General features: G+C 38.0%; 1 protein-coding gene across 9 annotated transcripts in view; it reads left to right on the forward strand.

Moving 5' to 3' along the window:
• The window catches only part of anks1a (ankyrin repeat and sterile alpha motif domain containing 1A), a 76,099-nt gene that overhangs the window by 4,674 nt on the left and 61,183 nt on the right, over positions 1–10,242 (forward strand). The window lies entirely within an intron of this gene.

Consider the following 10,242-nt stretch of genomic DNA (forward strand, 5'->3'; position numbering starts at 1 on the left):
GTGTGGGATTATTGCTGCTGTGCTTGACATCTGATTCAGCCCACATGATGAACATGTCGATGCCGTCGTCTGCAGGTGAATTGCATTGTGTTTTGTTTCATTTATCAGGATCTGTTTGGGGTCCATTCATCATCCTTGGTGGGGATTGTAGCTCTGTAATCTTGTCAGAGCAGATTTCATTCGAGTCGTTGGCTGCTGTATTTAGTAAATCTGGTCCCACATTTGCTTAACGCCTCTATGCAAAAGTACTGTTTACCACCTCGTGCTGTGAGACGCGTTCACACAGTAACTTCCTCGTGTGTATGAAGAGTTACAAGTTGAATTTTATTTATTTTTTTAACATAAACAGTTGCTGACTATAAGAACCTGTGTGTAAAGCAGCATTCTGATTATGAGTTATCCACAGGTTATGCTACATGATCCACACAGCTTTCTCCAGGGTGTGGGTTTCCACTAGATTTCTGTCGTTCTTCCCCTGGAATGGGCCACATGTTGGGGCTTGCAGTGTTTTTGTAACCAGGCCGCTGTGCAGCTCGGCTCTGCAGAATGCCTGCTTTCCCATGAGAGCGTCTCCCAGCCGTTGCCATGAGTTAGACACTGACCTTCGGGGTGTCTCACACCGACGCTCTGAGCAGGACCTCATCAGAAAGGAGAGAAAGCTACGTTGTAGCCTTCTTTGTGACATTTGGTCGGTGTACCACAAGTGTCTCCACATTTGGTCGCATTACAGCAACTTCGACGCGCTTTTCCAGTAGTTTATGTGACAGATCAAAACAAAGTGTTGCATAATTGTGAGGCGGAAGCAAGATGATGCATGTTTTTTGTTGATGTTGTTTGGTGTCCACTTGTATTCGGCCCTTTTGAGTCGTTTTGCAGAATGTTCTTTCACTGCTTTGGCAATAACAAGAAAAATGGACTTTGTTTATGCCAGAGCCGCACATGCTGAGATGTTTTTTTTTTTTGCCCATTCAGTGCAGAACGGCTCAGTCAGACTGAATAGAGAGTGTCTGAGTGGATGGTTATTTTCAAATCTTGCCACAGACTGTCGAATAGAAAAAGGTCTGGATTACTTTTTGGGATTTCCCTTGCATGTAGCTCCATCCATCCATCTTTAAAAACTGAGTAGCTTTCCTGTCACTATAGAAGAGCAGCATCCCCACAGCATGATGCTTCCACTGCTATGTTTTCTAAAGGGGGTAGCATGTTTATGGGAATGTGCCGCTTTAGTTTATTTATTTTTACCACAGTTACAGGTGGAATGTATTTACTAAGCTGGTGTCTAAGTTCTCTCCTTTGCTTTTAACAATTATGCATTATTTTGTCTTATTTTCTTTCAAAGCCTCCTGATAGAAATTAGTTTTAACATAAAAAATCTGTTGCTCTATGAAGTTTTCTGTCTTTTATTCTCCATCTTGGATGTTTTTTTTGAAGGCCTCATTGCTCCCATTCATCCCAGATGTTTTCTGAATGATTTTTCTTTTCTCTTGCACTTCCTGGCTCAGATTATCCGAACTCGGACAGCTGCTGCATTTATACCGGAGGTGAGACCAGTCCCTGGCAAGGAGAGCGGCTGCCCACTGAGGAGAAATTAACAGAGGAATGCATGGAGTCCTGGACGGACACTCTGAGAGTTGAGCCACAGGAGGACTTGTCTTTCTGTTTCACAGCCGTGTTCTTTGTCCTTCTGACAAGCCAGAGGGTGGTGCTTTTCATATTCATTTCAGGCTCTGAAAAGCATTCAAAGGCTGTGCTAAACTTTCTAGTTTAAAGAATAGAAAATTGACCTGTCAAATGGTCACAAATGGACCACCCATTAAGAGGAGCCAACCTGTTTGGAAGGGGGTTTTTGAATGAAAACAGAAGAGCTGCCTTTGTTTTTAGCAGACTCTGATTTTCTGAATAGTTTGTGAGAATTTCCTTTTGACCCAATATCGTTTTGATATTTTCTCAAACTGTTGGGAAATTAAAGAAAGACATAAGCTCAGCTATAGAGCATCCAGTTTTGTGGCTCATACAGACAGGATCCACTCCGGCAACCAAGAGAATATCCGCCGTTTCCTTATAAGTCCAGCTGAAAAGACAACATCCCGCAGGAGTCTGTTTATATGAAGATGTTGGGCTGTTAGTGTGTGTGACGCTACAGTGTGTGGATGATGTTTGCGGATATGACAGGCTCGCTGTAGGGATGCACAACGCGCTTCACATAGACTAAAACTTCCGACTGGAAAACACATTGTCACAGAGCTGGTGTAAAAAAGGGGCATCTCTATGCAACCCAGACCGGTTGTTTCTGCAGTATAATTTCAGTAAACCTATAGTTTAAGCCACACGACAGTAAGAAATGTTTAGCAACCTTTCATCATGAAAAATCACTAAAAAATACCAGTGTGTTTTTTTTTTCTCCTGGTATAACTTTCTCTCTAAAAGCTGTTTATCATGCAGTGAGCAGCATGGGTTAAATAATAACCTGCTTTCTCTGTGACAGGGCAGTTTGTTCCTCTTGCATTTCAGGAAAATCTCCATCAGATCGTCTCCTAATGACTGGTCAGATGCACCCACGGTGTTCACAGCTCATCATCTGTTGACCTCTGAACTGAAACAGAAATGAGCAGGAGGGAGCAGTGGTTGCTGGGAAATCTAACACCGCGACGTTAGCATTCCAGGAGCATCTGAATTTTGCGATGCTCTCCTCTCCGTGTTTTGTTTGTTTTGCTACGGAAAGCATCCAGAATGGCGCTCAGCAGTGATGGATTCCCCAGATGTATGTTTGAGTTTGACAAATACTGTACAGTGTCCTCTCCCTGCAGTCTGAAGCCCTCATGGTGGGGGGGCGTTAAAAATAGACTTTCATCCAAGTGGGTCAGAGTTTTGGAGATTAGTTAGTGGTGAAGAGGAAGCTCCTTTTAAGTTTAATGGAAGAGAAGAGAGTCATCTTGGGACTGTGCCCTGAAGGGTTGTTGGTTTAAAAAAAAGAAAAAGATCTAAGCTGGTTTAATCTTTACACTTGCAGAGTTTTGTCAGTTTGTTTTTTTGTGGTTTTTATTTCTAGCTTTTTATACTTCCTGTTTCAAAGCTTGAACGTTATGATGTATTTCGGGATATGTTGAACAACTCGCTTTAAAGCAGATTTCTCTCCTAATATGATATGTTTAAAACATGAAATGGAAAATATAATGATGCAATCTGCATGAAGAGGAGTCCTGCAGCTCATTCCAAACCTGTGCATGCTGACATGCTTCCCCTCTGGCTGGTTTCATCCAGCAGCTTAGATGTTTTCCCACCCATCTGGCCTTCTGGCTTACTCTGTCTTTCTCACTCTGCTTCTCTCAGCAGTCTTGTTGCCCACCTGCTGAGCCCAGGCCAACCTCTGCCCCACCGTATTACTTTGAACATGTTGCACTTGGAGCTGTCCATGCAGGAAGCAAATGTCACATGTTTTCCTTATTAGAAACTCTTTTTACTTTGTAATTCCTGATCAAATATGATGCCTTGGGGCCGGAGTTGAACTACAAATGTGAAAACTTTAAAAGAGAATAAGATGGAAACCCTACAGTGTTGATTTAGTTTCTGGAAGATCTGTCATATGGCCATGAAAATCATTTTTTGGAGGTGGATTATGCTGATGGTCCTTTTAAACTAGCTGAGCCGTCAATAAAAATTAGGCTTTGCAGAGCCTATCTTACAGAAGTTCTGGTTTTAAAACCGATTTGTCAGCATAACTAAGAAAAAAAACTGCTTTTTCATCGCAACTTGTCACAATCCAGCTGAAAGTGATCAAGTTTTTTTTCTTTCATAACAAAACTGACAAGGATTCCACACCGAGTCTGGGTTAAAATGTTTAGCAGGGACTGAAATAGCTGTTGCTGAAGGATAGATGTTTCATATTTATTCTTGTTTGCTTTTTTTTCCTCTTTCATTCTTCATAATCCCTCTTAGGATTGTTTCCTACTTATTTTTCTTCATACTGAAAATGGGGTTGATTCTATTAGAATGCTCAGATCACTATTTGTATGGCATGTTGTTCTTTCACACCTCCTGCTGCAAAACAGATGTCCTGTGAAATGCTCGCTGTAAATTTATGAGCTGTGAGAACTCAATCAAGGTTCGTGCCACGTTGTTGTAATAAACATTAATCAGGCTTCTTAACCAGGGAGCTTCTGATCAATTTGACTTCTGTCAGTACAATCAAACAGATAGTTAGAGGGATTATCAGCTGCAGGATGGTTTTTATTAAAACAAAACCACTGCTGAAGTAAAATGCATTAGCAAAATCAACCAGGAGTCACCTAGAGAGGCAGACTGAGCTGAATTGGCAAGTAGGTGTAAAATACAAGCTGAGTTCAGATGTAACCTACACTGCTGCTCTAAATGATGTTTTATAATTTGTTTATTAAAACTCTTAAATGCTAAATTACCCAATTATGTGTAAATCGAATGGAAATATTGAACATATTGTTGCAATATTGAACGTTTAAAATAATTTTTAGCCCTTATACATTTAAGGATCTAAAGTTGAAAACTTTGCATTTCCTGAAATGAATCTATTTATTTATATATTTGTCTACTGAAGAGAAAAAGTTCAAACTAAATTAGTTTTTATGATATAAAGTAAAGGGTTAGATTCTTCTACATTTTAACTGAAAATTTCAAAGAAGTTCTATAGTTTGAATAACAGTTTATTCATTTATTTAATCTTGAGAATGTTGTTTTTAGATCAATAATTAAATATTGATTATATAGGCTCTCTGATCTATTTTTGGATATCAGTAGAGATGGAATCCTTCCTGGCACACAGATTGTTTTCTAGTGGCTATAGAACATAAAACAGAATCAAATGTGCTTGATGTTCTTTCGATGGGGGCAGTAGATTTGGATCCAACAAAAAACTGAGAGATGACAAGATTATCTTTATATGCAAGTGCATCAAAGAAGTTGCTGTCTGTTTGATGTGTATTCAGACAATAACAATGGTGGTTTTTGCAGGTTTTATGCATACTATGAAAAGAATAAAAAAAACTTTTTTCATAGTTTTACCAGCTGATTGTTGATCAGAGCGGATCCAAAAAGCTTTATTTCATCTCCTTCTACCATGTTTGACTATTATATATCCACTTTGCAGTTTAAACAGAACCTGATTATGCAATGCTTTACTAAGGAGCTAAAGATAAATTCGTTTTTAGCTTTCTTCTTTGCAAACAATAAGAAAGGCACCGATCAGGTCATTGCTTACCATCTTCGATATCTTTGTTTCTTTGACCTTTGAACTCCAATTTTGACCACTTTGGATTTCTGTTTTGTTTTTTTAAGGACTGCACTAAATGAGACATATGTGCTGCAGGTAGTTTGATACAAACATAAGCTTTCCTCTTAAAAGAAATTAAAGGATGAGATGATTTCCATGTATTTATATTGTATCTTATTTCCTCTAAACTCCAGGCAAAGTGTCGTTAAGAGCTGATATTTGTTGCTGCATACAGACAAACATAATTAGCAGGTTTTTTTCAGTTTTGGTACTTTTGAGGAACAGAAAAGTCTGATTTTGTAATCTGACCTTCTGATGATCAGCAGCAGACGACTGGAAACGGTGTGCTGTTAAACTCCAGGTGGGATCGGCCCATTGGAGACGGTGGGATCACCAGAATAAGATATTTGTGATATTTTTGTCTATTCTTCTCACTTTGGTGCTTATGGTCATAACTAACAGGATCTCCCAATTTCTCCCAGGGAGATTTCTGATGCATCGAACCACATGGTCAGAATAATCTCATTAGAAGCCGTTTTTAGTGCGAGTTCAGTGCAGGCTGTTTCATTAGTAAAATGCTGTCACGGGTCTTTAGGCTCTAAATATTTTTGCTCTTTAATGATTATCTGTTTTTTTTTTTTTTTTTTACATCTGACAGTTTTTTGCTTTTCAAATTTCACTTCTTTATTTGTTTGACTTCTGCTAACTTTTTCCTGTTATTTTTTTCATGTTTATCTTTCTTGGTATTGGTTCATATTTTTGGTAGATGTCTGCAGTGGATCCGACTTTGCTGCTATTATTTGTCTTATGCTTATCAGAAATTGAGATTTCTGTCAGGCGCTTCAGTCTGAGCTGAGAGGAAGGTGCTCAGGTCGACTGTTTGGCAGCAGGGCACCTGTTCCAGCAGCCGCCAGAAGTAGAAAGCGTAATTAAGCCATTTTCCCCAATGGTGGCTGACATGAGCCAGTCTCTGCTGGGCTCGCTGCCCCTTAGCAGACCCATTCCTGGCTATGTGATAATGTAATAGAATGAAATGGGGCCTTTCTGATGATAACCTAATCAAAGGAGATGCACCTGTTTATTTCTTTATTTATCATCGCTTGATCATTTATGATCTGTGCTTATAAAGCACCAAATACCCCCAGCCCTCTCTGTCTAGCTTTATTCCTCTGATATCCCCACAGGCAAATTAAGGATTAGCACAGCATTTCAAACAGGAATTCCTCGGCCAGTTCCCATGAATGTCCCCCCCGCCTCCCCCTCAGACCAAATCAACTCTGTTTTGCCCATTACCTCCGCTGCAGGCCTAAGCCCCATCCCTCCGTTTGGTTGGTTTTGAGCCGTAGTAAGAGGATGAAGTGGATTGTGGAGCACCATTCTGACTCATGCCCTTGAGTGCCATGCTGCCAAAATGCTCGAAGGACGAAACACTTATGCAGCTTTTTAAAGCTGCTGCTGCTGGCAGCCGTCTTAATAGCAAGTAGGAGGACTTTGACTGTAAGGAAATGTAATGAAACGTTCACTTTCTCTGCATGACAGCGGTTAAGATAGGATTAATAAACAGCCAGGGTCCTGATTAAAGATCTGAATGACGTGCTTTGCTCCTGTTTGGTCAACAGACAGATGCGACTCAGTGTTTAGAACACTGGGCAAACTTTTCTCAAGCTCTTATGTTAGCACAAGCTCTAACAAGGATGTCCAATTAGCAAATGCATTATAGATTTATGCCCTAAATGACCTGATGAAATTAGTCAGTGCAGATTTCTAGAACAGTTTTGCAACATGCTTGATGATACATCAACCACATCTTAAATCCTGATATACCGTAGTTTATATCAGTTTAGAACAATTATTAAAGTTTAAATTTGGATCTACCAAATATACGGCTGCGACTAACGATTGTTTTGTAAATCGATTAATCTGTCAATCATTTTTATCGATTAATCTATTAATAATCTGATAGCCGAAGATTCTTTAAAGAAGACTTTTTACGAAATCAAACCAGGGGAAACTAAAATGTTTCCACTTGTTTTGGATAGAGCACATTGAAAGGCGAAAAAAGTTTTTTTTTTTTACTTAATTGCAAAATGTTTATGTTTTTTTACAATTTTGGCATAATTACTACTCTAATTGGGTCACGTTGTCAGCTAAAGGCATGTTTTTCAGTCTCTCTACTCCAATTAACAATTAATCGCTTACTAAATTAGTTGACGATTATTTCAATCGTCGAATAATCTGATCAATGGCTTCAGCCCTAACAAAAAATGTTTATGAATATTTCAGCAACTAACTGTACGGAAGAGGATTAGGGCCACTAAAAAAATAAGAAAAGTTAACTGATTTTTAAATGTTATTTCAGTTTAATATGGGGAAAAAGTCTTCTGAGAAAAGTCAGAATCCTGAGATTAAATTTAGAATTCTGAGGAAAAAAGTCTGAATTCTAAGAAAAAAGTCAGAATTCTGACTTTTTATATAAAACTGAAATAAAATTTAAAAATCAGTTAACGTTTTTTTATTTTTTCTGTGGCCCTTAACCTCTTCCATACTAACTGTAGCCCTTAAGAAAGAGTTGAAAACACGATAGATGATGGATACCTAAGTATGCATTTAGGATGTTTTACAATCTAAAAAAAAAAAAGAAGCTAAATAATTAGTGAGAGGAAAATGTTTTTTTTGTTTGTTTTTATTTTGCTGCTAATCAAATGTTTCACAAAGACTATAAAACTTTTAGTTTGTTTGTTGTTTTTTTGTTTTGTTTCCTGAACTCTTCTTAGAAACGCTTTGGTTTTCTCATCCCCTAAATTCAATTAAATTCAATTTAAGCATTTTTACAGAGACGATTCAACCAGATCAAACATCAGATTGGTTCAAACTTTTCTGTCAAAGAAAAACCAGCTGATTGCATCAATAAATGCAGAACAGACAGTTCTTAGGATGTCACATAGCATTAAGTCTGTTCTTTCTTCAGTTTCATTTTTTATCAGCCTACTGATGCTGAAACTAGCTGCTGATAGGTCCTCTTCCATCAGTGAACTTCCTGACGTGGATGCACCCTGTGGCTCTAATTAAGAAAAAACAAAAACTCCTACCAGCTAATAATCAAGTTTGTTCCAATCAAACTAAATATCAGCCAACATGGTTTTGGATCTGTTTTTTTTTTTTTTTTCTATCCGTACTACATGATTAGCCCTCTGTGCAACTTCTGTTGAAACTAAATTACAGTTGTGCTGGAAAGTTTACACACCCTTCCATTAAAGACCGATGAAATCAGCTGGCAAAAAAATAAACTTTCCATTTCAATTTATTTTAACGGGCAGCTGATTCATAAATTTAGTTGAGCGACTCTTTGAAGCAATCATTGAAATCAGGGGTTTTCTGTAATGTTCAGGAAATATTCAGTCAGACTTCTGCACCTGTTGACAGATATGTTGATGCTTCACTCTTCATGAGTAAGATACTGTTATATGTCTGAGATTATTTTATAATTATTAGATTTTTTAATTAAAAAATCAATATTTTATTTTACTTAATTCTAATTTAGTAAATTTTTGTTATAATTATTATAATATTAATTTCAGTTTTGTGTTGGTTGAGTTACTATTGTCAATTTTTACATTAACTTTAATAGGAGGGTATAAAAACTTTCAATCATAACTATAACTATCACTTGGATCTTGAAGATCTTGAGTTTTTTTCTGTTTACCTTGTGGTCTGCATAATTTATTTAATTACCTGGACAGGTGGGATGGTTTTGACCATTACACCAAAGCTAATACCGAGGAAACCAACCTTTAAACACATAAACTGCTCTATGAACTTTTTAGGAAAAAAAAACAAAACCGTCATCTTGCCTTCCAGACTGTTCTTTGATATTCCAAAATAACACCATGAAAGTTTTATAAATCCAGGAGTTAGTTAATTATATTATTTTTTTTATTTAATCTAACTTTATAGGTAATCTCACTGGAGCCTCACAGTTAAAATAGATATGATCCCCCCTTTAAAGAAAATGATTAAAACTATAATAATTATGGCAATTATGGCATCCTTAAGTGCCATGCTGAGTAGGCATTCTGGCTCCACTTTTGTCCCTTCAATAGTTGTGGATATTTTTTTGGTTCTTATAATATAATAACATTGATAGCCAGTTAACCCTAATAATTAAACAATCTACTCAGTAGTTATATGATTTTCCTTTGCTCTTATTATTACTCCCACCCCTTCTTTCATGTATACTCTCCCTTTCCGAATGGTTTCTGGCTTATAGTAATTTGCATTTATGTTTTTCTTTTCACTCCAAGCAGGTACATAACTCCTCTATCTGGGACAGCTATAGGAGGTCTCTTACTGTTCTTCCTTCTAATAATATTTATGGTCACATTGAAGTTACTGCATCTAGAAGTTCAGAAGAAATGGCGCCTGAATGTGTTGACTTTGGCACATGTGCCCCCCTTCAGTGACACAGGTTCATCAGTCTTTGGCATTTGCTAGAATCACTTATTCCCTGTTGAGTGTTTCCTCTAAGCAGTGCTTTTGATGTCTGGTGACTTTCTGAGATGTTACCCAGAAGGCCTGATTACAGAAATAAACGGCTTATGTTCTAGATGGCGGAGCTGAGAGTCCCCCTTGTGTTTGCTGCTCTTCTCGGACCCATTGTTCTGCAGACTACAGAACCCTACACTAGACACTTATTTAATGAGACGGCTCTGGCTGTGTAATTGCAGGCTGCTTCACTGAGCTATTGTGGGAGATGTATTTTAGGGGGGGGCGAAACGGCCATTACTGCGACAGAAAAGAGCTGCGCGTGTGTTACTCTTCAGGGAGGAGAGTCGCACAGTGAGGCGAGGACACTAAGAAAACTTTTGTCTCCTCATTTACTCGCTGATTAACTCTGAGATCAAGTCACATTTTGTTTGTAGATATTCCAAAATACTGGAACAGATTTTTCAAGTTCTGTTTCATGAATTATCAATTTGTTGGAAGCATTCAGAACCATTCCA

The sequence above is a fragment of the Cyprinodon variegatus genome, unplaced genomic scaffold (assembly GCF_000732505.1).
Source record: "Cyprinodon variegatus isolate N-32 unplaced genomic scaffold, C_variegatus-1.0 Scaffold87, whole genome shotgun sequence".
NCBI classification, from domain to species: domain Eukaryota; kingdom Metazoa; phylum Chordata; class Actinopteri; order Cyprinodontiformes; family Cyprinodontidae; genus Cyprinodon; species Cyprinodon variegatus.